The sequence below is a fragment of the Vicugna pacos genome, chromosome 7, assembly GCF_048564905.1.
Source record: "Vicugna pacos chromosome 7, VicPac4, whole genome shotgun sequence".
Taxonomy (NCBI): Eukaryota; Metazoa; Chordata; class Mammalia; order Artiodactyla; family Camelidae; genus Vicugna; species Vicugna pacos.
In genome coordinates this window covers 41,577,501-41,604,480 of record NC_132993.1, presented here as the reverse complement: position 1 = coordinate 41,604,480, position 26,980 = coordinate 41,577,501, and the positions used below count along the sequence as shown (strand labels likewise).

At 42.5% G+C, this 26,980-nt stretch overlaps 1 protein-coding gene across 3 annotated transcripts in view; it reads left to right on the top strand.

Annotated features, from left to right (window-relative positions):
* CHN2 (chimerin 2) overlaps positions 1 to 26,980 on the top strand; it is a 311,035-nt gene that overhangs the window by 127,271 nt on the left and 156,784 nt on the right. The gene's annotated exons all lie outside the window — the stretch shown is intronic.

Genomic DNA, 26,980 nt, shown 5'->3' with positions numbered 1-26,980 from the left:
TAGAAATTTGTCAAAACCCACCATGATTCTTACAGGAATCTATCTTATATGCCCTTTAGGGTAGCACAGAACATCTGGGTGACAAAAGTTAATGCTTCTCAAAAAAAAACCTGAGCTAGGGAAAAGAGGAGGAAGGGACTTCTGCTCTTTACTCTCTGGGAAGTTTTATGCATATTATTTCCTGTTATAAATTTGAAGGGAAGCGCTGGGCTCCTCATATATTTCGGTTGTTCCAAGGCCTAAATATTAGCTAAAATATGTTTAAAATGGACCTCATGAATGACCAGGAGTGGACATTTTTTATAATGGTACTTTGACCTTGCCATGCAAATTTGCATGTCCCAGCTTTATCTGTATGAATGAGCATCTGTAACTGTAGTTATGGGCGGCAGAGGAGGGAGAGAAAGGGCAGTCTTCCTAGTTCTTTTCCGGGTTGTGCAGAGATGCACGTTTTTGATACGCTGTGGAGAGTTACTGTAAAATGTAGACTAATAGTGTTTCAGTGGAGAGAAAATACTTAGTGATGATGGAGTGCTTTGAGCAACTTCTCAATCCATTTGTCAAAAGAGCTTATAATGGAACTCTCGTTTCAAGGGAGGTCAAACACTAATAAATATTGAGAAAAGAAAGTTAAAAGGGCATCAAGTTAATATTTTACTATCCATTCTTTGATCTTGGAAAGCTTGAAATATTTTTCCATGCTAATTCTGTGATTTATTGATCCATTGCTGACAATTGGCTTATTGGAACAGACACAGATGCCTTGCTTTTAACTACAGCTGCAATTTCTATAATGCTTTACAACACCAGTGGTTTTTATGTATTCACTGGCGTCAGTTATTGATATTGCCACAGTTCTGGAATAGTTTTGCTAGCTAAAAACTGGATTGATGTCAGTAAAAGCAGCTGAAATGTTACTGATTTTTGGTTTAAATGCTGTAATAACATCTCTTGGTTTCGTTGTATTGGTTTGGGAGGAAAACAAAGCACCCTGTATACTTCACGGACTCTTCCCTACTTACCTGTATTCAAATACATTCAGAATCTGATCGCTACCCCACGTCCACTGCTACCACTTTGGTCTATCAAAAAAAAAACCCACAAATAGCTCAGATCATGTTGCAGCCCCTTCTCGCTTGGCGTCACACCTCAGCCCCTACAGGGTGGGGCCTCTCTGACCACACATCCCCTGTCTGTTCCACTGAGAAGATGACAGAGCTGTGGGGAGGGAGCTGCGTGAGCTCCTGGTGCACATCTGCATCCAAACCTTGGTGCTGGATTCTCTGCCTCCTCTTTTTTCCAGATCAGGAGTTGTTCCTGCTGCTGCCTAAGCTAGCCTCGTGCCCTCGTGCCCTGGGTCCTCCCCCTCCCACCCATTCCCCCTGCTCATTCTGACCAGTTTCCTTCTTTCTCTAGCATCACCAGTCCTTCCCTCCACTGGGTCCATTCCTAACAGCCTACTCACAGGCTGTTATTTCTCTCATTTGAAAAACAGGACAAAACAAATGATCAACCAATCAAACAAAAACAACCTTTTTTTCTTTCTTTTACTCCCCCCTCAGCTTTATTGAGATATAATGGACAAATAACATTGTGTAAGTTTTAGGCATACAACGTAATGATTGGCTATGCATGTATGTTGTGAATCGATGACCACAAAAAAGCTTAGTGGACACATCTTTCACCTCACATAGTTACCTTTATGTGTGTGTGGGGAAGAACATTTAAGGTCTACTCTCTTAGCAAATATCAAGTATACAGTATAGTATTATAACTGTAGTCACCATGCTGTACATGTTTTCTATGAGTTTGACTTTTTTAGATCCCACATGTAAATGAGATCACATAGTATTTTTATTTCTCTGACTGACTTCTTTCACTTCACATAACTCCTTCAGGTTTCATCCATGTTGGTGAGAGTGGCAGGATTTCCTTTTTTATGGGTGAATAATATTCCATCATGTAACTTGCATATTCTTTATTCATTCATCCCTTAAGGCACACTTCAGTTGTTTCCATACCTTGGCTGTTGTGAATAATATTGTGATGAACATGGGAGTACAGACATCTTCTCTTCAAGATAGTGATGTCATTTCTTTCAGAAATATACTCAGAAGTAGGATTGTTGGATCATATGATGGTTTTTTTGAGGAACCTCCATATCGTTTTCCACAGTGGCTGCACCAATTGACATTCCCATGAACAGTGCACAGTGGGTCCCTTTTCTCCACATCCTCCCCAACACTTGTTCTCTCGTCTTTTTTATAATAGCCATTCTGACAGATGTGAGGTGATATCTCACTTGGTTTTGATTTGCATTTCCCTGGTGATCAGTGATGCTGAGCACTTTTCTTGTGCCTGTTGGCTATTTGCATGTCTTCTTTGGAAAAATGTCTATTCAGGTCTTTTGCTTATATTTAAATCAGATTATTTGCCTTTTTGCTATTGAGTTGTATAAGTTCTTTATTTAAAAAAAAAAAACAATGTTTCTTCACAGCATTTCCTCCTCCAATAACCACTCCATTTCTCTACACTTTTCAGTACTGCTTTGTTGTCCATTCTTTTCCTCCCACTCTTCTTTGAATTCCCTGCGGTTGCGCCTTTGACCCCTTCCCTCCTCCTAAGTCCTTCTAGTCAGGGCCGCCCACAGCGTCCACAGCATTAACTTCAAGAGTCCATGCTCAGTCCTTACTTGCCCTCTCGGCCACATTTCCTAACACTGACCACTCACTTTCTCCACCGCGAAATGCTTTTCTTCTCCTTGCTCCCATGATCCACACTCTGCTAATTGTCTTCCTGCTCCAGACTGCTGATGGCTCTTACTCCTCTGTCCTTACATCTTACTGTGCTCGCCTTCCCTCACTCAGCTCCAGGCACCTTGGCCACCTTGTGTTCTGCAAGGCCGAGCTGGATTCCTCAACCACGTCTGGTGCATTTCAGGGCCTTTGCACTTGCTGTTCCTTCTGCCACAATGCTCTGCTCCTGGAGATCTGCATGAGTCTCCACCCCTCCCTCCTTTCAAGTATTGGCTCAGATGTCACTGGCACTACCTATGTCCTTTCCCTGCCCCTTTTCTCCATAGCACATCTCATCACCTGGCTTACTATTTTTTGTATTTCTTTCATTTATTGTCAGTCTCCACCCACTGAACTGTAAGCTCCACTGGGGGGCTGGAGGTCTGTTACGTTCTCTGCCATATTCCCAGTGCCTGGGATGCTGCTCAGTGCATGATAGGTGCTCAGTCAATATTTGTTCAATGAATGGAGGAATGAATGAATGATGATGAATGTTCTTGATATAGTCATTAATACACTTGGAGAAATACTTCCATAGAACCACTTGAGTCTCATACCTTAATAGGAGATTCAGGTGACCCGTTTTCTTAGAGTTTTATGGCTTGGGAAAGACATGAGAGGTGGAATACCTTTCTTATTTTGCCAGGCTTTCTGTATACATAGAAACACTTCCTCAGAACTCTAAATACCAAGTATAATCCTTAGAGTCTGTCTTGTAAGCACAAGAAGGCGCCATTTGGGGACCAAACTGAATGACAGGGGCAGAATCAGAGAGAAGCAGTTGAGTGCTTGCCTTAATGCGGCTCGTTTTGCTTCAGAGGCATTGTAAGTACAGGTTGAGAGACTGCTGAAAACGTGGCGGATGCCGCCTGCCTGTCTTTGGTGACTCCTTCCCAGGTTGGGTCCTCACAGGTCAATTCCTCTTCCCCACGCATATCACCACATAGCACAAGTCTTGTACTATCCCCGCTCCCTGCCTTTTCTCAAGTTTTTTTTTTTCTTTCTTTCTTCAAAAATCCGTTCTCTGTTTCTGCTTGCTGAGGTTCCATTCCTGCCCAGGCCAGCACAAACGCAGGCTTGTCTGCGAAGCCTTTCCAGATCCTTAGCTGTCAGCATGGATGCCCTCTGTGGACTGTGCTCCTTAGAACAGCAAGCTGCAGTGTGCCTCAGTTTTTCTGTGAACACACAGACACCCAGACACACACACAGACACACACACACGCAGAGATAGACACACACATACGCACACACAGAGGCACAACACACACACAAAAACAGACACACACACCAAATTTAAGCACACTGAGGGCAGGGATTGTATATTACTTTTCAACACACAGAAAATGCCCTGGACAATGAAGGCACCAAGCATATTTGAAATTGGATAAAATGGACACCAATCCTTTCTGGATAGATAAAAGGCCATTCTTGTAAATTCCCCTCTTACTGGTTATTGTCCTTTTCCTCCCGTTTTGCATCCACTTGGACACTCTGAAGAGAAGCCACTTGTGCACCACACTCACCCTCCTACTTAACCGGGGTGTGACTGCCCTCCCCGCCCAGCGCTGCGTGCTTACCTGGGGGATGTGTCTGCAGACAGAGGCCGATGAAGGATATCCTATTCAGGTTTGGCAAAGGAGAAAAAACGATTAAGCAACTTACATAAATGTGTCCTGCAAGGCTGAGCTGGATTTCTAACTCGGCTTTTCTGAAATGCTAGTCTTGGGCTCCATGATGTGCACGTTCAGTAGGCCAGTTCTTTATCAGAAGCGACACAAGTGCAAATCTCAGGAGTCCAGAAAAAAAGGTAGGACCATGCATGGTTAGTGAGGGTTACTGAGACTTCCCTTACCAGTGTTTTCACCTGGTGGCACCAATGAATCCCAGTGATTCTTGGCCATTGAGCCTGCTCACCCGCCTCTTCATATTTGTGAGTAAGACCAGGAGGAGAGGGCACCTGAGAAGCAGATTACTGACTAGTGCAGATCCGGCCTCAGTAGCTCTGCCTTTGCCAGCAGAGAGGATTAGGCAAATTAGCAAAGGGCCTCGAGCCAGCAGGGTCTCGTGGGAGCCTCACTGATGTCTGAGACGTTGGGCATTGGGTCCCAGAGGAGGGAAAGTCAGCGTGATCTTGGCTGGGCTGTCTACGGGCACCACGTGCTGGAACTCATGCATGTTAAAGAAACACGTGCTGGCGCTGAGAAGCCCGCAGCTAGGACTACTCCAAAAAAAGAGAAAGGTCTGTTCATATTTTATCACCTTTAAAAACAAATCTAGTTATAGCAAATGTGTTTTATTAAGTATAGGCGAAAATGCTCTATTTGTAAGGTTCCCCAACGATGTTGGGTAAATAACTTGTATTTCCCCGAGTGCCATGAAGTAAAACAACAGACAGCTGCTGGACACTCCAGATGGCATGCAAGGTGCTTCCAAGAGAAGACTTGCCCAACGGACTCTAGCTCTGGCCTGCAGGTATATGCATGCTACAGGGCTGGGTTCCTCTCCATTGTTTACTTATTATTAAAAAGGTTTCTCTCTAATGACTTATGTGTGCTCCATTAAAAACTGAGTGACAAAAGAGATGAAGTGGTCTAAACCTACCAAGCAGTCCAAATGAAGCCAGATAGTTAATGAACTTTTTATGAATTGCTTTGCAGGGGTGGAGAGTGACTTATAACAGGTAAACGCTCCTTGAGATACTTGGCCACTAGCCAGACTTTGTGCACTAAGTTGACCTGTATGACAGGATCCTAACTGGAGATTTGCTCTTGGGAGCAAGGCAGATCCCGGAAACGCCCCATTAGTGGCTCCTCTGGATTAAGAAGGGGAGTGTGTCCTGGAGAACATTACTCGTAGTGATCCATGGTGGTTTCTGTTGTCATGAGAGTACACACTCACTCTTTCATTTCATCTGAAGTCTTGTTTCTCCTGGGTGTTTGTGGCCATCCACGTAAATCAAGATATTCCTGAACTCATAGGTAGTGCTGTCTGGAGATCATAGCAAGGGGCCCGCAGTCAGGTTGAGCTTCATTTTTCTGAATACTTTATGTTTTTCTAGCACTTCCAGAAATTCCTGTTCGCCTGCTGCAGCCACACCGATTTTGCCTCTTGCTGACAATTTGCTTCATTTTGCTCACATTTGTCCAAGAAGGATGGACATGTCACCTTTTTCAGAGGTCTTGAGATGAAAGATAATAGACCTGGAAAGCACAACATGTATTTAATGTACTATTTTGTTGTTATTGCATGTAACTCAAAACTCTGACTTTTTATAAGAGTAATACAATTATGAAGCGAGGTTACTGATACTGCTTGATATCCCATGATAAAATTTTCATTGAGCTGGCTAGGTAGGAGGCACAGGGGACCGAGCTATAAACACAAATAACTGACACATGGCAAAGAAAGTTACAAGCCTTTTAATAGACAAGTGAAAAGCTCTCCATGAGAGTACAGATGAGAGCCTGAGTGTCCAAGAAAGAGAAACAGGGAAGACAGAAAAAATAGCATGGCATGAAGACTTGGAGGCATGGAACTCAGAGCAGGGTCCAGCAAGAGTAGAACTGAGGGCACATGAGGGACAAGAGCCCAAGTTAGATGGGGGTCAGATTATGGAAGGTCTTGCATGTTCAGCTGGGGAGTGTGGACTTAAGCGCAGAAGCAATAGTAAGCAGCGATGAGAGAGGCTGGAAGCAATACACCAAACAAAAACTGATGATGTCTTGAACTAGGGCATTTCAGAGAAGATAGAGAGGAGGCTGAGGTGAGAAATACCCTAAATGAAGGAGAGACTGGAATTGGCCGTTAGTGAACTATGAGAAACAAAGGTGAGCTTGTGGGAGGAGGTTGGGAGAGGGGTCAGGCAGTTTGTTAGGGCATGAAGTGTCTCCCTGGGACTTAAACACTGGCTTCTGAATGGACGATCTTGGGAAAATATTGCCCTTTTACATTCTTTCTCAATTTTGTGTGTTGCTAATCTCTACCTTTAAGTAAGCTCAAAATAGCCAAAAATATAGCATAGGACTTTGAGCCAACAAAATAATATGATGAGTCAGATTGGTGGAGTAAAAAAAAAGAAAGAAAGTGGTGATTCATTTTTCAGACTTGGAGAGTTTCTCCTTTTCAAAAAACACCAGAACTTGAGACTCTGAAGCAGATACGTTAGCAGGTGACTATTTGAATAACAAAAGGAATCTTTTCCAAAAGCTTTCTTTCAAGGATTCTTTAAATAGCCTTATAAGCATCTTGTCTTCACTTGTTCAAAATGTGATTTATTTGTAGGCATTTGATAAAACACAGGAACAAGCTTATCACATCAAGCATGATATCCTTTAGAGCTACATTTTGACATGTGCAGTAGTCTAAAAAATGCTTGTTTATGTATGCATGAAGCAGCCACCACATACTCTAAGAAATTTAATGAGTGTATTTTCATTTTCTTTTAGTCAATTTTGGAAAATTAAAGCTGTAATTTTTTAATTAAATGTATAAATGACAAGAGTAAAATTTACTAATTATTTTTATTATTGCCATTTGTGTAGTCCCTTAATAAATAGAGTCTAGGAAGTTCTATGTCATTTTTTTTCTTAAAAAAACTTGTCATAAGAAAAGCTTTTGTAATGTCAGCTCTGAAAAACCCAAACAATGGCTTCCTTTTCAAATCCTTAAAAGAAGTAAACTTAATTATTTTAGGCTTTTCTAGAAGTTCCTAGTTTTTTTCCTATCGAATGCATTTTAAAACTAGCCTCTGCTACCCTAAAGACATGAAGGGAAGGAACAGATACTTGTACACCCATATTCATAGCCATATTAGTCACAATAGCCCCAAGGTTGAAGCAAGCAACCTCAATGGATGAATGGATAAACAAAAGGGAATATTATACAGCTTTAAAAAGAATGAGATTCCACATGCTACAACATGGATAAAACTTGAAGACATCATGCTAAGTGAAATAAGCCAAACACAAAAAGACAAAGATTGTATGATTCCACTTATGTAAAGTACCCAGAGGGATCAAATTCATGGAGACTGAAGGTAGAAGGGTGGTAGCCAGGGGCTGGAGGATGGGGAGAGGGGAGTTCGTGTTTAATGGCATGGAGTTTCAGTTTGGGATGATGAAAAAGTTCTGGAGATTGATGATTGCATGACGGCATTAAGGTACTGACGTACTTAGCACCACTAAACTGTACATTTAAAAATCGTTAACACAGTGAATTTGTTATATATATTTTACACCCCCAAACCCCACAAAACCTCTCTGCTAAACTATAGTCTGCAGGTAACTCTCTCAGGAAAGGACAGCTGCAGTGGCCCATTTGGAAGCGGCCAGGTGCCTTACACTGCAGTCCTCCAGCCTGTGAGGGTCCTCTGGCTTTGCCCCTGTTCCCCAGGAGGAAGTGCATCTCATAAACTCCTGATGCCCAAGGTGAATACGACGGTGTTTCACCTCCCAGCCCTCAAAGTGGCCTGCTCCAGTCTAGCTAGGGTTGCTAGATGATTTCAATAAAAACATTGCAAGTGTATTTTTAAGATTGGGTTTTTATCAGTTTCTGTCCTATAAAGAAAACTCTCCCTCCCTTATTTGAAGAGGGAGAGAAAAATCTGCAGCCAGGGAGTTAATAATCACTTCTTTCTACATAGTGCATTTAGACTCAAAGAGTGTTTTCATTCTGTTAATCCTTTGAGATTAAGCAGGGCAAGTAGTGTCATGCACATACTGGAGAGAGATGAGATGAGATGAGGACAACAGGTTTAAGCGACATGCCAAGGTCACCTGGCTAAGCCAGGGCTGGAAGAAGGATCTGTCGTAGTGTTCTGAGTCCAAATCTTGCAGCCCTTGTCATTGCGCCTCATTCTCCTTTCAGAGAAAGCATGAGGGGAGTCCTGGGCAGGCTCTGGGTCATCCGGAGTGCAGGATACCATGAAAAGGCCGGGAGCATCTAAAAGCCTCTCTCCGGAGCAAGCATTCTCCTTGGTGCTGCATTTAGATCCCCACTGAACCCCAAAATGGACCTCCTCTTGAGAGCAGAGCTTCCCATCAACCTCAGAACTGTCAAGACCTCCAGTCAGATGGAAGTTCGAGGTTTCTAGGGAGCTTTTGGCTCCTTCCCGTCTGGATGGGACTTCCTGGGCTCTGGCTACCCCACGCGTCACTGGGCTCCTGCTAAGCGCCATCTGTGCAGACGCAGTGTGCTCAGGGGCCGTGTTAGTTCCCTAGGGCTGCCGCGACAAGCTACAGCAGGGCAGCTCAGAACAAGGAACACGTTCTCTCACGGTTCTGGAGACCAGAAGTCTGAAGGTGTCAGCAGGGCCCGCTCCCTCTCCAGGCCGTAGGGAAGAATCCTCCCCGCCTCTCTCCTGGCAGTCCCAGCAAGCCGTGGCGTTCCTTGACTTGTAGCTGCATCACCCCAGTCTCCGCCTCCGTATTCACGTGGCCTCCTGCCCTGAGTTTTTCTGCGTCTCTTCTTCTAAGGACACCAGTCACTGGACTTAGGGCCCACTCTAATTCAGTATGACCTCATCTTAACTAATTACATCTGCAAAGACCTTATTTCCAAATAAGGTCACATTCTGAGGTTCCAGGTGGACATGAATTTGGGGGGAGACACTATTCAACCCACTACAGTGGTCAGATACAGGCCCTGGGGCCAGCGCGCTTAGAGGTCTGACCCACCCACCCTTCAGCCTGTCTGGCTCCCAGGAGCCTTGCTCAGTGTCTCACACCAGGGGCAGCAGGCTGACTTCTCTCTGCTGTATTGTGTTGATGCTGGTGTCTGTTTCCTGGTCCTCAGTCCGCCATTCCTTGGAGTCATATGCTGTGGTCACCCGTATTTCCCACAGCAAGACAGCTTAAGGTCTGCCTCTCTCTGAGTTACTTTCATGACACATTTGGTTCATGGAGATCGTTCTTTCCTTGGGGGAGCTTGGCTGTCTGTATATGCCTTGCCTCCACTTACGTGCTCCCTTTGGGGTGCATAGGAATCATTCACTTGTTCTTATGGTGTGTGGGGGCATTAGGGCCAATCTGGGGCCACCTCAGTCACAGAGCCTCTTCTCAGGAACCCCCACCCCCCACCCTCAGCCTCTAATACCATCCTACCACCCTCCACTGGTCTGCTAGCTTCCCCCGTCCGTGGGACTTTATCAAAGCCTTTGCTTACTTAACACCTGACCTTCCAAATCTTTAGCCCATACCAGGACCCAGGATTTTCAAACAGAAAAGAATTGATTTCTTTGTTTTCTGCCATTGTACTGTGTCATTGCTTCTCTCTAAAGTCATGAAAGCAGTAGTCCTAGCTGATTGCATGAGCAAGGGTCACTGGGTCCTGGGACAAAATACAGAACAAATACACAAAGAGCCATTGGGGTTAATACTTAAAAATAATCTCCTAACTCTAATGTTTCAACCCCACGGTTTAATAGACGTTCAGGGAGAGTGGAGGACATAAATTAGTGAAGCAAACCAGATTTGCAGATGACTAAAACCTGATCCTTTGGTATCCCCGAGAGATTTATATGATGTGAAGCATAGCTGAGAGTTAAGAAACCAAAAATGACTGAGGGAGCAAATGAAAACCCATATTCAGAGAGGCTTAGCCAAGCTGTAATTGGAGAGAGAGATGATACCTCATAACCAAACAGCATTAAAAATTGTAAAATGTGATAAAGTGAACAATAACTCTCTTGCTTAGTCTGCTTTGGAAATCTCCATGTTCCTATTTTAGGATAAAATGGAATATTCTTATGTAATATTATGTAAAAATGAAACTATCTTAATTCAGTGTTGGCTGAATACCCAATACAGCAAATGTGCCACTTCAGAATTTGGGAAGGACACGCACACAAACTGGTTTGTGACTCTGACTCCTCACTCGCATTGAGGGTGTAATGAGATGGATGGTTAGAAGTTTGGAGCGAACCATGTGCTATGTCCAAATCTCATCTTCCCTAAAAAAAGGATGAAGTGTACTTGCCTCTTTCTTCAAGTACACAAAGAGCAGCTTTCGCCAGACCTCTTGAAGGGTTTAATAAGTGTCCTCTGCATTTTGGGGGACACGTGGACTGGGGCCTGACTCACCCCTGGAAAATCTAGAGGGCAGGTTGCTCTTAGACTAGGGGCCCAATGGACATCTAGAATTTGTCAGGGCAGAGGAGTGACTGTTTCCCATGAAGGAAATATAAACTGAGCTCCAGGGACAGCTGGCATGGGGTCAATTTAGATCCTGTCTGGGAGAGTCACTTGAAGGGGAAAGTGACACCCAAAGCAGGGTGAGCCTCTAGATTTCCCGTAGCCTAGAAAGGAGCCCTGTAGCATTTGCCTGCATTAAAGATACCTGAGGTGGGAGATCCCCTGTGATTGTGGGGAACCCATGAAATTACCCCAGGAAAAAAAGAGTATATTTTGCATATGTGATATTTCTTCTTTCCTTCTTTTTTTTTTAAATTGAAGTATAGTAGTATATACTTGAAGTACACATAGTTGAAGTAGCATATATATCATTGAAGTATATATATACACTTACAACAGTGTTTTAGTTTCAGGTATAGAGTATACTCTTTTTCTTATTTTTATTGAAGTGTAGTTGATTTACAATGTTAGTTTCAGGTGTACAGCAAAGCGATTCAGTTATACATATACATACATATATTTTTTTTCAGATTCTTTTCCATTATTCCATTATGGCTCCTTGCAAGAAGTTGAATAGAGTTCCCTGTGCTATACTGTAGGTCCTTGTTGTTTATCTATTTTATATGAAGTAATGTGTATCTATTAATCCCAAACTCCTAATCAATCCCTCCTGCTCTGTCCTACCCCCCACCCCCCCCCCACCTCCAGGAACCACAGTTTGTTTTCTATGTCCCCGATAGAGTATACTTTCAATAATTGTTGTGAAGGCGCCTAAGCCACCTTTTAGCAGTAAGACCTTTCCTTTCCCTTCTCTCCCCTCCACCCTGACCTGGAGGAATCAGAAACTGCAGTTAGTGAGAAGGATAAAAAGGCAGGGAGGGAAGAGAGATCTTCTACCTCAGGCAACTAGCCAGAAGCAGGCTGAGCCAGGGAAGTGGAGGAAGCTGTAACTTTGAATCAAGTTTAAAATATTATTACATTGAAAATGTTATTACACTGGACTTAACGTATTCATTACTCTACTTTGTGTTTTTTGAGTTGAGTTGCTGACAAACTTTTTAGAAATCAAAAGTAATCTGAAAGACATGGGATTTGCCCTAAATTAAACCCCACCAGAATAAATGTAAAGTTTCGACAATGGGAGACAAAGATAAAGTTGCCTACAGCCCATGAATTTTGCTTGTTCAAAATAGTAGTTACAAATATTAAGGTTTCCGAGAGATATACAGTGCCCATATCCAACAAAGATTTTTGAGCTGTCAGTGTGTCAGGCACTCCTGTTAGGTGCTGGGGCAGAAGGGACACAGGGAGCACATCCCTTCGTCTGCTGCTCATGTTCTACTTGTCGAAAATCATGAAGTAACTATTCAGCATCCGGCATTTCAATAGGGATAGTTTCTTCTATGACTTTTGTTTTCTTAGTTTTGACGCTTACCCTGATTTATTACAAAGCTTGTGATTTGTAAGAAAAATTTGCATTTGCTAAATCTTAGAGGCATGATAAAGTGGAAATTGAGTCAATAACTTTTAGATAATTTTTAGAGACCAAGTAATCAAGGCAATTGTAGAGTTAGCTATTTGGTTGACATTGCACAGAATGCAAAGTCTGGTAACATCTACTTGTGTGGAAAGCTGCCCAAGAAAGTAACTCTTCATGCCCACATCTTATTCTTCTGAATAAGAAAGCCCATCCACATCAGGTGGACCTCTCTTGCCTTCCCTCCCTCTCCCTCTTCCTCCTCTTCCCCAGCCTCCTCCTCTTCTAATTCTCCCCCTCTTTTTCCGCTCTCCTCACCCCTTCTCTTTTTCTCTCCCTGTTCCCCTACCCCCGTGGCAAAGGGGAAGTAAGACTGCAGATGGAATTAAGGCTGCTGATCAACTGACCTTGAGATGGGGAAATGACCCCCCCAGATCTTTTTAGACAAATACTTAGACTTGAATATTATTTACATGTTAGATTTCTGTTTTCCAAACCTAGAATGCTCACATCTAGGTGAGAAAGATGCAGACTCAGTGTCAGGTAAATATCTCAGAATGTTCTCAGTTCTGTGACTTGCTTTCAGCCCCATTGTGAGTTAGGTCCCCTTTAGAAGGGGAAGCTGGTGTGTGAATGTTTGTTGATTTAGTAGCACACAGTGTGAGCCAAGAAACCTTTGGTCCCTAAACTAGCTGTGTCTTAAGAAGCAGATCTGAAAGCATCATATTGCTTTATCAGTTTCCTGGGAGGGTGTTTCAAGCTTAAAAACTGTAGTCAATGTAAACATTTCCTGAGAAGTTAATTGTTAGTATCTCCTGAAAATGGAAGTACTGGCATCATGTGAAAGAAAGGAGAACATTCTGATTGAGTAGCTTGTTTAATAAACAATGAAGAGGATCCACAAAGCAAAAAGCGTAGGAAGGATAGTGATGGGAAGACAAAATCCCTCTATGATGTATCACTGACGAGAGTGCTGATTGCCAAGAAGGCAAGTATCAACTCGGGGACACAGTAGGAAAAGGAGATCCTGGGAGCTACAAAAAAGAACCAAATGGTCCAGCAGATGCTGCATGAACTGCTGTATGTGACAGATTCACCCTCTGAGAGCAAACAAAGGTCCAGGGAATCTTGTGTCCAAGGTGATTTTTCAAGTGTTTTGTTGATTACTTAGATGTTGGGCAGTCCACTGAATCCAGGACAATCAATAGGTAAGAACTGCCGCAAACTCCCTCCTGTCCCAGCAGCTTTGTTAGCGTCCTTGAGGGATGACGCGGGAACGTAATCAGGTGAGCTCAAGGGGCATTGCTTTGGGTGATCTGCATTCTGTGGACTTCCCAGGTTTCAGTCCTTTAGCACAGTAATGAACATCTCCCTCCAGAGGTGTGAAGCGTGTTAAATAATTAGTCCTTGTCATTTCATATGTGATTCATTATGTTCAAGCCTCTTTAGTATTAAGAATATAATTTTATTGTGGTGACATTTTTAAGGGAGCAGCTCCAAAGCCCCATTTGGGGGGCAAAAGAAGGGCGGATGTACCCAGATCCATCCTATCAGCGTTTGTTTTTTCCCTTTCAGCTAAATCCTTTGACCAGGCCTAGAAAATTGAGATTTGAGAAATCCAGTTTTCTGTAATTCTGATGGTCCTCAACCCAGGATCACTTCGAATATTTTTTAGAGTTCTGCAACCTCTTTTATACTTTTGAAAAGCCTAATTAAAAAATCTACATGGAAATCAGTATCTGTAAGTAATTATGTAATAAATTTGATTTGCTTTGGAAAGCAAATCTTTGGAAAATTCAGTTTGGGGGAAAATAATAAAAGGGGTCCATGAGTTACAAGATTGATGACTATGGTTTAGTCAACCTCAACTCACAACTAATGGCATTCCTAGTGTGGTGGGCAGGATAACAACCCCCAAAGAGGTCTTCGTTCTAATCCCTGGAACCTGGGACTATGTTGTTACGTGGCCAAGGGGAAGTAAGATTGCAGATGGAATTAAGGCTGATGGGGAGATGATCCTGGATTATCTGGGTGGGTCCAGTGTAATCACAAGAGTCGTTTTAAGTGGAAGAGGGAAGCTTTAGGGGCAAAGTCAGAGAAAGATTTGAGGATGCTATGCTGTTGGCTTTTGAAGAGAGAGAAAAGGGCCATGAGCCAAGGAATGCAGACAGTTTCTAGAAGCTGGAAAAGCAAGAAAACAGAGTCTTCCTTAGGCCTCCAGAAGGAACCGAGCCCAGCTGACACTGATTTTAGTCCAGTGAGTCCCATTTGAACTTCTAACCTCCAGAACTGTAATAGTAAGTTTGTTACAGCAGCAATAGAAAACCAATGCCCTTCGTGTTGTACTTTTCTGGATTTTGGTCATTTAAATAAACCAGTTAATGGTATCTACTGGGTACCATGACATGCAAATAATGGTTCTGGGGGCGTTGTAAAAGCCTAGAGGAAGTTTGATAAATCCAACTCCTCACCATCTGACTGTGCTGTCACTCCAGCCTTCCCTTATGTTACTTTTCCCCTCTCCTGACTCCAGCCCTCCAGCTTTCTGTCAGTTCCTCAGCCTTCCTGCCCTGCCCCTTGGTTCACGCTGCTTCCTCTGCCTTACGTGCTTTTGTTCCAGATCTCCCAACGGCTGATTTCTTTGCATCCTTCCTCTTCTGTTATTCAGAACCATCTGTCACCTAAAACTCCAAACCTTGGTGGTTTAAAACAGGAGCATTTATTTGCTCCTCAGGTCACAGCCCATTGTGATTGATGCGTGTGTGAGAATCCGGGATAAGAATGGGGAGTGCCCTGTGTGCTACATGGTCACCAAGCCTTTCTGTCATGTGACCTCCTCCAATCCCTTGGCCTTCTTGGAATTCATCTGCTTTCACCTGGGGGGAAATCAAAGGCCTGTGGAGGATTGTTTAGGCCTGACCTAAAAGTGAGGAGCGTCACTTGTACCCACATTCCACATGACCCTGCCTAGGTGCAAGGGGCTGTGTGCTTCCTGTGTGCCTAGGAGGAAAACTCGCCACTTGGGTGACTGGTAACCCCGCTATACCCCTTCTCAGATGCCTCGTGTGACATCCCTAAGCAGGTCTGCCTGGTTAGTCTCATGATGATTCCTTATTTATTTCTCCATAGTAATTCATCCTTAATAATTTATTTGCCTCTTTGTTAATTGTGCTCTCCCCACCAGTCCAAAGCTGTGTGAGGAGAGAGAGTGTCTGTTTTGTCGTGACCTTGTTATGCACAATACCTGGCAAGGCTGTGTCCTGCAGAGCAGTTTACCAACCAGTAGTGGTTCATCAGTGTGTGATGAATGGATGAGCCGATGACCCAACAAATGAAAGAGAAAGCGGAGACCTTATCCAGAAGATGTTCGCTACTGTAGCAAAGACAGAACTAATAGCTCATGGTTCTTTACATAATCAATTTTAGAAAGCAACCAAAATCTTTTAAGTTAAAAATACTAGACCTTATTCTAGGGTTCAAAAAGTGCCTGGAATGGCACTGATCTGGTGAATTCACTTCTCCAGATAAGCAGACTGGCAAGAAAAAGTGCTCTGTTTTTATTTTGGTTGATTAATTCCACTGTTGTATTTCTGAGTGGGGTGCAGACTCTTCAGACACCCTCCTAATTTACCCCCCGCCCCACGCCCCACTCCACTCACAGAAGCCAAACCACCTACTCCCCCATCTCCTCCTCTCTCAGTGTCCTCATAGTGGCCCGGGAGACGGGAGCATGCCAGTACAGATGACTGAGTTCTTTATCTTTCTTCTCCTTTTCCTTCCCATTGTCCTTTTCTGGCTTGATGGGTACTAGGCCTATGTGGCCCTCTGAGAGACAGAATGCCCGACCCAAGGCTTCTCCTCTCGCAGTCTGAGTAGGGCTGCAAGGAGGGAGGCTGTGGTGTGCTCGGCTGCGCTGCCGTGAGGGCTGGGCTGTTGCCCGTCTCCTGGAGGGGGACCCGGAGGAGGTCCACCCTACCTGGCTCATTTGTGCTGCTCTGACTCTGACAGGGCTCCTGACTGCCTGGGCTCTGTGGAATGTAGCAGAGGGAGGGACCAGAATGCTGATTCCTGGAATCACTGGCTAGGCAGGATGTCCCCTACCTCAAATGGGTTTCTCCCACCACCCTGTTCTGCCTCCCACGCAGCAGGCATTTGGCATTTCCACGGTGGAGGACCAAGGGTTTGTGGTTGGGGTAATTCCTGTAAAGAGTATGATGTGTATTTACTTTGCTTTCCTTTCCTCACTTTGATGTTATTGTGCAGGCGAAGTACATTAAAATGAACACTAAAATCAAGGATGTGTGCAAAGATATGTCAACAGGAGTGTTCAGTAATAGAAAAAAATGGAAAACAACTTAAACATTCACATAAGGGAGTAGATAAAAATAAATTATGGTACATTCATGCAATGAAATACTAGAAAGTCATTAAAATTGATCGTGTAGAAGAGTATTAAATGACCTGTAATCATGTTCACATTTAATTTTTTGAAATCAGGCTATAAAATAGGGGATACCATGTGATCCCATTTTTCCAATTAAATTTTTTTAATATATGATATATAAACTATGAAAAGGATAAAGATCAAAATGTCATGATTATTGTGTAAATGTGATGATAGGTAAATTTTTCTTTTATTCTTAGTGCCCAGTGGTATTTTTAAAAAATGTTTATAATGAAAACATATTTCTTTTGTAAGGGGACACAAAAATCTAAAACTGTTACTTTACAAATTAGATGTCTAATCCCCAAATAAACATTTGTTTCTAAAAAATGGCTATTTACAGAAGACTTAAAGAACAAAACAAGTCATTGAAGTGCAATTAAAAAAAAAAAAGCCCAGCAACCTTCTTTTCTGTTGTTCCTCACCCTCATCCTAGACCCTGTCTCTCACTTCCCCTCCCATCCACATGTAGTAAGCACTGCGGGCTCCTCAGTGTCTGGAGTGGCTCCACCTCCTTCACATCTCTGGTCCACACGCCCAGCATCATTCTCCCACCACCATTGCCGTACCTTAGCCCTTAGTCACCTTCTGGCAGGACTTGCCCCCAGGCCTTTGCTCACACTGTTCTGCATGATGCTGCCTTGTCCTGACAACCTGGCAAAGCGGGACCTGTCTCAGGAGACTCAACTCAAAGGTCACCTGTTCTCTGAATCTTTCCTGGCCGTCCCCACTTCTGTTCCCAGAATCTAGCTTTCTTTATGCCTGGTGTGTTCTGAACTCTCTTATAGAAGCTTTAAATCTCTTCTGCATTTCTTTCTTTTTTAAAAAACCACTTTATTGAGGTATGAATGATACATGAAAACCAGAGTTCAGAGATAAGTAGACACCCGTGAAACCATCACCATCAAGGCCAGAGTCATATCCATCACCTCCCAAAGTGTTCCCTCATCTCTTTATCTGTCATTGTTATTCTTTTCTGTTGCCCTTCTTGGCACTTACTTTGTATCAAGTACTTTACACTTCCCAAATGGTAATTTATGTGATCCTTGTAATATCCCCTGCAGAGTTATAGCCCCACTTTACAAATGAGAAAAAGGAGGCACAGAGAGGTTAAGTAACTTGTCCAAGGCATCACAGGTAGAAACTGGCAAGAATGGGGTCAAACTCAGGTAATGTGGCTCCAACATCTCTACACTTAGCGTACGTATGTGCCGCTGCTTCTCATGTTTACGAGGCCTTTTCACATGACTCTCTTCCCCCACCATATTGTAGCGGAGAGATCATGTTTTAAATGTATCTTTATTTCTTTGATGCCAAGACCAGGGCTGGTAGACACAATCTCATCATAAATTTCGATTGACTATTTATGCAACAAGTGTGTTTTGAGCATCTGCCATATGCCAGACATTGTTTTAAGCACCTGAAATACATAAATAATAAAACACATCAAGATTCCTGCCCTCAGTGGGGAACAGAGTGGTGACTTAGATTCTAGTGAAAAAGTCAAGGGCAAGTTGGATAAATGATTCAGGTGTTATTTTCATGACATTTTTACTGCTTCTGAATCCGTACGTCACTAGATTACATTTGAAACTTGGGCTGTAATTTGAGGTAGTGATGGTGCTGGAAATTAATACAAATCCTTTCTTTGTCATAGGAGAGCTCTGTAACTGATCAAGTGTAAGTGACCTGTCAGTGGTCACGTCATGACAGCCTAATGTATCTTGATGCGTTGAAACATATCTTTTGAAACTTCAATGCATATCTGAAAATATCACCTTTCTCTCATTTCTTTGTGTTTTTCTTTCTTGCTCATATTTTTTACTTTTTTTCTGCTTTTCTCCCCTTTTCTCTTGTGAAACCATCTCAATGCCTCTTGCTGCTTCCTTGCACTCTCTGCCCGCCCTTCTTACTTTCCTTTTTTCCTCTACCCTCCCAAGTGTGTATTTTTGAACAGTTGAGCAAAACTTGTAAAGATAATGTGATTTTCCTCTTTCAACTTGTAGGGTAAAAATGGTGAAGCATTGATCTGATCAAAATTTGTGTCATCAAGGACTATAGATTTCATTTTGCGGCAGAAGAGAGAAGAAAAGCTAGCTCTAGAGGTCAAAGCAACCTCACGAGGCAGACTTTATGTCTGTTTTATTAATAACAAAGCAGAGATTCGAAAGGATTAGTTGTCTAAAGTCACCTAAGTAATAAAGACCATGTAACAGAATACATCCTTCTACACTGTGTTGCTTACTATCTTACACAGCGGGGAGCTCTGAAAAAAATTTGCTTTTTCTGCTTAAGGGATACATTTGTCTGTGGTGTCATGTATTAAAATGAAACTGAGGTATTAAGAGACTCAGACTATTCCCAAATAATGGCATTATTTTAAAACAAATGGAGTTTTACAGGAATAGAAATAATCCATTATACTTGCAAAACACTAGCTTAAAAATGTACCACTGGAATATGCTGTTTCGTCATTTTTCCCTCCCTACACCCCAGTCTCCAGGATTGGAAATTACTCATTACTTAAATTCTACATAAATTCAAATGACCATAGTGTGACTACAGAAAGGCCCTGCATTTATCAGTAGTTTCCCTGTATCTTGCACAATCTCACAGCCCAGATTTCCAGAACATCATCTTTTTATCTTTTACAGATACTCTTTCTGTCAAACTCTGTTCCAGAAATATGGTCAGTACTCCTATATCTCTGTTAGTCCACTCAGCTCTTTAACCATTTGCAATTGAACTTGAGCCTCGCTAAATCAGCTCAGAGGTCACCAGTGACCTGCTCACTGCCGAGGGCAAGCTTTTCCCTCAGCCCCAGTGCTTCTCAGCCTTCTCAAAACATATGCAGTTGCTGGGTTAATGCTTACCTTCGGGCTTTTCCCCAGGTACAAATTGTCACATTTTAAGAGGGGTTGGAGGACAAATACCCAAGGCCCTAGGCTTTAGTTTAGCAAATGTGAACCCAAGGATTCCCATGAAATAGAGAGACAGTGGACTTGTGAGAAAATCTTCACAAACCAGGTGGGGCAAATGATTTGCTGGTTGAGCTCCCAGAGGTATCAGCTTAGTCTTGGAAAAATGGAGATGTGCCCCTGGCCCAGACCTGAGGCTCCCTGTGTCCCCTGCTGAGCCCTCAGCTGACTGCTCAAGTGAGGGAGCACCTCATTTAGGGTGACCGCTGCCCACCGGGAAAGCGGCGAATTTAGTGAAGTGCTGTCCATAGGACCATGGTACTGGGCCAAGCCAGGAAGCAGAGATTAAACTTCTAAACACTGTCAGTCATTCCCATGATGCTCCTCTAAGGAAAATTTCTCCCAAAAGCTCTTATTGATACCTTGATTCTTGATCTCTCCCTCCCCTCCCCTCCGGCTCTTCATGTCCAGACCCTTACTTCCTCTAAGGCAGGACGGGGGTCTTAAGGTTGTTGATGGGACTAACTCACCGTGGGTGTTTATCATTTTTAGAAAAATGGCTCCTCAAGGTGACAGGGTCCCAGCATTCTGTCTGGCGAGGTGCAGTCCGCTGCTTGATTATAGTCGTTATGCCCAGTGCCTGTTCGGAATCCTCCTTTCACTTCCTGTTCCTAGTGCTTGTCAGTATATAAACTAATGTTAACATTAGCCTGGGACAATATGATCCAGTCATTTCACTTCTGGGTGTATAGCCAAAAGAATTAAAACCAGGATCTCAAAAAGGTATCTATACATCCGTGTTCATAACAAATAGCTGAAGAAAGAAAACAATCTAAGTGTCCATCAGTGGATGAACAGATAAACAGAATGTGGTATATACATACAATGGAATTTTTTCAGCCTTAAAAAGGAATGAAATTCTGACACATGTTACAACATGGATGAACCTTGAAGAGATCACGCTAAGTAAAATAAGCCAGTCACCAAAACACGAATACTGTATGATTGCCCTTCCATGAGGTACCTAAAATAGTTAAATTCACAGACACACAAAGTAGAATAGTGGTCACTGAGGGCTGGGGAAAGAGGGGAAGGAGGAATTGTTGTTTAATGGGTGTAAAATTTTAGTTCTGCAAGATAAAAAGAATTCTGGAGATTGGTCACACAACAATGTGAATATACTTAACATTACTGAACTGTCTGCTTAAAAATGGTTAAGATGGCAAATATTATGATATGTATTCTGGCACAATTGAAAAATGAAATACAATTTTAAGATACTGACTTGGGAAAACGAATTGGAAATTTACACCACCATCACCAACAATTCAAATAATTCACTCTTAACCAGTATTTCTCAGTAATTAGTATATACAGTATACCTGAACTGAGAGCCAAGAAGGCTATGAAGATATATACAGCATGGATATATACAGCATGGTTCTTGTCCCCAGGGAGATGTCGGTGTGGTCCAGGAGTTGAGACATGCGCAGAATATTAATTGAATGAAAATTCCAGGAAGTGCAGGTTCACGTTAGGTGCGAGGTAGAGCTTTTGAGATAACCACTTACGGTGAACTGAGAAGGGTAGGTGGGAATCTAAAGCCGAATAGAAGCAATTTTTTTTTAATTACCTGCACTTGTATTGAAGAATGAATAATTAAGACTCTGCAGCCCTTTATTTTCTGAATTCTTATAACCTGTTCTGAGATGGAATAATTCCAGGCATCCTGTCCATAAAGCATCACTTGATTAAATCAACATTGTGACTTTTACAGACAAGAGAGTACTAAGTACCAAACCCCTCCAAGCTAATTCCGCTTTTAAACACTAGCATTCTCAATATGAAAGAGTCAACCTGATTGTAATTTAGCCTTCAATTGTGAAAATGTACAATTTCCTGGATTTGTATAAAATTATGATTTTTATCATATTCCTGGAAAACAAAGCCGTATATTTATTTCTGCTTTTTTGATCACCTCAAAAACAAGTACAGGATATGAGAGACCTGATACCACGTATGCTTCTAATTGCAGGCTCTTCCCCTAGTTATGAAATGCTTTACTTTGTGATGGGAATATCTGAGAGAATGTGTCAAAATCGCCTAGCCAGGCATGCTTATTTTGATCTGATCTAGCTTTCTCAGCACTGGCAGGCCAGCACAAAGATGGCAATTTCCCTCCCGTATGATCCTAGAAAGCCGATTGCTGAATCCTAAGAGTCCTAACTTCAGGCTGAAGGTGAAAATAATTTCTTCAGGGAGCCATGTCTAGGTAGAGTCTGCAGAATTAAGCTGATAAGCGATGACATTGCATTAGGAGGTTACAATAATAGGATCGCCTTAAATTAAGCTCCCTGAATGAATAAAATAAACCTATTACTCTGAGGTTCACCTCAGCCTTGTCAAATGCCTGGCACATCAGAGGTTCTGGAAAAATGTCAAATAGATGACATGAAAAGGAGGTATTCTGATAATGCAGTGATATGTTTGAAGGTTATCATATATGATTTTTTTTATTCAATAAATCTATTGACCTCTCACTTTTTGCTAGTCACTATGCTAGGTAATATAGCAGCTACTGAGAGATAAAAATCTTTGTCTTTAGGAATCTTACCTTCTGATGGCAGAGACAGATAATTAAAAAGAAAAACTGTGAAAATGCCAAAGAGGAGAGATAAAGTAGGAAGGGTTTCTGAAACATCCTGCTGGGTGTTGAAGTTTTAGATAGAGTGGACCATAAATGAATTATAAAATTTCTAAAAATCTGTGCACAAAAAAGATTACGGTATTTAACACCACCATTCAATCCATATTGTGCAAAGGCCATTTGTGGGGGTGTGAGAAAACTGGGTTCCAGGCCTTGCTTTCATTCATGGGCAAGTTATTCCTCCTCTGGACCCAGTCCACAGCTGTCAGATGTGCATTTTGAACATGAGCTCCAAATCTCTGTCAGCTCTAGAATTCTGTAAGTATTAATGTTTCTTGAATGATTTAGAAGACCCGAGGAGATCTTTCAGTTCCTCAGAGTTGTCAATGTGAAAACCAGTTACTATGGAACACATTTTATTGGAGCTTCCTGGTCATTTAGATTTTTGGATAAATAGGAATGTTTGTCATATCTGTGATACATAATGAAATCAGGTTGCCATGTCCGAATGTTTGTGTCCCCACAAAATTCATATGTTGAAATCCTAACATCAATGTGATGACATTAGGAGGTGGGGCTTTGGGGAAATAATGAAGTCATGAGGGTGGAGCCCTCATGACTAGACTTAATGCCCTTAAAATAGAGATCCCATGGTCCCTAGCAGTGGGGCTAGCTCCACAGCACCTTCCATCACATGAAGGTACAACAAGAAGTCCGTATCTCACCCGACCGTACTGGCACCCTGGTCTGGGATCTCCAGCCCCCAGAATTGTGAAAAATACATTTCTGTTGTTTATAAGCCACCCAGTCTGTGGTATTTTCTTACAGCCACCTGAACAGACTAAGACACAGGTATTTTAAGTCGTTTATCAGTTATAAAACTGCCATACTTTCATAATCATTTTCTGCTATAATTTCAGGTAAGGTAATTTGGTTCTTTTCATTGGAAATAAACATAGGAAGAGAGCCATTTATATAGTATGTGTTCATTATACTGCATTTTACTACAATTTAGTAATGAAAAAAGTCTAGTTAGAATCCCATATTCACTATAACACCAATTTAATGACACAATTCAACATCGTTAGAAATTGTCAGAGGAGATAGAGTTGTCCAAAATGCTGAGATTACCTGGTGTAGGCTAGCCTACATATTATGGATCTGTGGCATCTTTGTGCTAAAAGCCAGTTTCCAGGCATCACTGAATGTGATCAGAACTGCTGCCCCCAGTGCGATAGCTAATCTTACTGTACTTATACAAAGAAATGTGATTTTTGCCACAATGTTGGGATTATAAATTTAACCTGACAAAGCAAATAGCTCAGCTTTCATGGAGTATGAAGTTCCTCCAGGTAATCTTGGTATATTCTCTTCTCTCTCTCTCTCTCTTTTTTTTTTTTTTTTGATTTGTAGGGGAGACGGGGATATTAGGGGAGGTTGAAAGAGTGGAGAATCATGTGGTCCCTGGAGCTCTGGAAGCACTTATTTGCTCTGCTGATAAAGTGTTTTGTTGCTATAAAAAGGGGGTGTAGGTAGCCCAAAAATAGGTTTCGATTTGTTCATTGTACTGGAGTTCTGGGAAAGCAGGCTGCTCTTTTGAATTTCTAAACAATAATAATTTGTTTAAGACATTTGCACCATCATGATAAGTAACACATCTTGATAAGAAAGCCTTGCATTGGCAGATCATCTGTAGAAAAATCACTACCCAGACAGTGAGAACAGTTATGTTTAAATTAAATTAAGTGGGCACCAAGGGATAGGAGTAAATAGGGATGAAGGAAGTAATTGAAATAGCAAATAGTCTGAGGCATAGAAATGGAAATGTGTATAAACTCTGCAAATTTAGAAGTCATTTGGTGCCATAAACATTTTATTAATATCTCTGGAGTGTTGAATAGATTCAAGTAATGATTTAATGAAATGACCATGGAAAGAAATCAACATATACACCAAAATTGGGGAAGAAATCATTAAGTATATGCCACTTTGGGACCAAAGAGTATTTCCCAGATTCTTACTACTCAAAATGTGGTTGGTGGACCAGCAGTATTCAGCATCCTGAGAGTATGACAGAGATGCCGAACCTCAGCCCCCACTCTAGACCTACTCAATCAAAATCTGCAGAATGAAGTTGCCAGGTGATACATATACGCATTGATGTTTAAGAAGCACCGCCCTATAGTCGTTATAACAGTTCATTAACTGATTCAGTAGACATTTTGGGGAGCCCCTTCCATGTGCTAGACACTAGAGTAGACAGTAGGAATGCATGGTCAGGGACTCAAGGAACACATAATTGGAGTGGGACATATGAGATGTATTAAAAGTTAGAGTTAATGGGCTTTCTGCCTGGATTTGTGATCTTAGGGTAGGAAATGTGGATGATGCTCCAGTGTTAGCCTGGCCACATGAGTGTTGGTGGTGTGTTTATGGCTAACTAGAGGTAAAAGAATGTGTCTAGCTTGAAACTGAGTTTCGAGGCAGCTGTGGAATCTGCAAGTGGAAATGTCTAGCTAGTGGACAGCTGGGTTGAGAGCAGGGGTCAGCACATTAATGGCTGCACCAGCCAAATTCTGCCTTCTCTGTTTTTGCAAATAAAGTTTTACTGGCACACAGCCACGCACATTGGTTTACACTGTCTGTGGCTGCTTTCACCCTATAAGGGCAGGGTTGAATAGGTGCATCAGAGACCAGAGGCCACGTGGCACAGAAAACCTAAAATATTTTCTTTCCAGTCTTTTCCAGGATAAGTTTGCTCTGTCCTGTCCTGGAGTAAAGTGGAGAGGTCTAGGTTAGAGACACATGTGGAATTCACAGCAGCCAATGGGGTGGATAAAGACCATCCTGGGAGATGTGTGGTGAGAAGAGAAAAGGGCAAGATCAGAACCCTGAGACAGACACTGCATCACATGCTCTTTGTGCCCAGGGTAGCTCCCTGGCCATTTGAAGTCTCTCTCTTTCTCTCTCTCTCTCTTTTTTTTTTTTTCCTGATAACTTTACAGCAGTTTTTTGTTTGTTCTGTTTTTTGGCACTTGCAAATTGATTAAGCCAAGAAACTTGCACAGTTCACTGACCCATCCTGTAGGTAATTTATGATTCTAATAATTTAGCAGATTCAGTATGGTAGCAAAGAACTCTTACCTTTCGATGAAAGCTGTTAACATAATAGTTTGGGCCTAATAACAGAGAAGAATCTCATCTCAGATATAGAAAGGAGAAATTTCACTTCCTCGTAAATTTGTTTTGCCTGACTCCTGCAGCTAGCAGGGCTGTGTAGAGGTGCCCACAGCTCCTGCAAAGCCCCTGTCCCCTTAATACAGTCCCAAAGTCGTATCTGCCACAAGCTGGCATGTTCTCCATGCTTTGCCTAATTGTGGGGCTGCCATTCCTCCTACATACATGGAAGAGGGTTAGACTGACAGGAGCTGTAAGGAGGGGAAGTCGGATGTTCCTGGAGCAACGAAATAGTTTAGGGAACTGCCTGTGTGAAATCTGCAAATTTAAAAGCCATTCGGTGCCGTAAAGTCTTATGTACTTCTCAGGAGTTGTGCATAGGTCTCTGTGCGTAAAACATTTTAATGGCATCACCATAAAATCCCAAGGATTCAAGCCTCAGTTCTTAGCCTACCTTTAGTAGATAAATAACGTGGGTAGTGTTAAGTGCTGGGCTCTGAGCGGAGGTTGAGTTGAGGTAAGGAGGAGAGAAAGGGTGCAGGTGGAAGCCAGCACAGCACTCTCCCATCGGTGCAGAAATCCTATCAGCGGCTTTTATACTAGCACGAAGGTGGTCTTCGTACTCTCCAGTGCCAGGCATGGTGGATGGTGCCTTCACACACATCCTCTAGTTTAACATCCTCGTGGACACAATTCAGATATAACAGAACCACCAAAATAGTTGATTTCAACTTAAGGTATAAGATGCTTACTTCTGAGAAACTCCAGGAGCTCTTTGGAAAAACCTACAGTTGCAGATTGTCATGTTCTGTTAGAGGCTTTGAGTTCGTTTGCATTTGCACAAAATGACTTTATTTCCGGCATTTCTCCCTGGTCCCTATGAGGGCTGGAAGGCATCTGTTCACAGCATTGCAGTGTTGGGGTTTTCTTCCAGGACCGTGGCTCATCTGGGCATTTGTTTACTCTGGAACCGAGTGGCACCAAACCCGTTGTCACATCTTGCTTTCTCAGGGTGAATGAGCCAGTGTTGCAATGCCCAGTTCCTTTGTGCAGCCTCCCCTCCCTCCCCTCCCCTTTCTCTGCCCTCCCCGCCCCTATCTTTCAGTCACTTCTGTGTTTTTTGTGACTCTCCACTAGAGAATAAAGTAGACGATTGATGAGTAGGATGATGAGCATCAATATTGAATGAGGAACTGGGTTCACTGAACCCTCCCAGGTCCCTAGAGGGCAGGTCCTATAGATTTCTCTATTAAAGAGGAAGTAATGGAGGTTTAGCAAAGTTGTATCATTTGCCCAGCGTATGATAGTCAGAAAGTCATAGAGCTGCATGGAACCACTTCTCACGCGTCAGATCAGCTGTGGGGTTCTTCACCACCGCACCAATCACCAAACC